Genomic DNA, 757 nt, shown 5'->3' with positions numbered 1-757 from the left:
GGAGGATGCTCCACTGTCCATAGCTGGGCTTTGGGTCTCTGCTCCAACACCACCACACCCATTCTCACCAATGCATTTTTGTTTATTTGTTTACTATTTGTTGTGAATCTTCTGATGCCCATTGCCTGGTCTTGATGACACCTAACAATCACACCAACTGGCATGCTTCTTCCATGTGGGTTTGTTGCTTCACTGTTGGATGGCCGCTTAAGTCTTTTTAATGTACATATACTAGAATTTCTTCTACTGGGAGAAATATTGGTAAGGGACAGCCAGGATAATCATCTTAAAGGTTAACTTCTGTCAGTTTTCTTTCTTTCAAAGAAAAACCAAAACAATGGCTATTAGTCATATTTATTTTTAGGAAAAGTTTCAAGAAAATGTTAATCAACATAAACAAACTCCTTGTCATCAAGTCAGTGCTGACTCATAGTGACCCTCTTTGATTCTTAGTGACCCTCTCTCTAGGACAGGGTAACACTGCCCTGTTGAGTTTCTGTAACTCTTTATGGAAGTAGAAAGCCTCATCTTTCTCCAGAGAGGCTGGTGCTTTTGAACTGCTGACCTTGTGGTTAACAGCCTAATGAGCAACCACTATGCCACCAGGGCTCTAGGACTTCATTAACTCATTTGAAAATGGTTGTTCAAAAAAAATTTTTTTTAATGTATCTTTAATGTTGAAAGAAGTGAAGCAATCAAATCAGAAGAGAATGATTTGTTTGTTTTAATCTTTAGGCATGTGCTTTTCATTTTACTT

Source organism: Echinops telfairi, unplaced genomic scaffold (genome assembly GCF_000313985.2).
Source record: "Echinops telfairi isolate 266 unplaced genomic scaffold, ASM31398v2 ScPeMD7_7469;HRSCAF=8507_1, whole genome shotgun sequence".
In the NCBI taxonomy this organism is placed as follows: domain Eukaryota; kingdom Metazoa; phylum Chordata; class Mammalia; order Afrosoricida; family Tenrecidae; genus Echinops; species Echinops telfairi.
Note: the sequence above shows the minus strand (reverse complement) of the source record.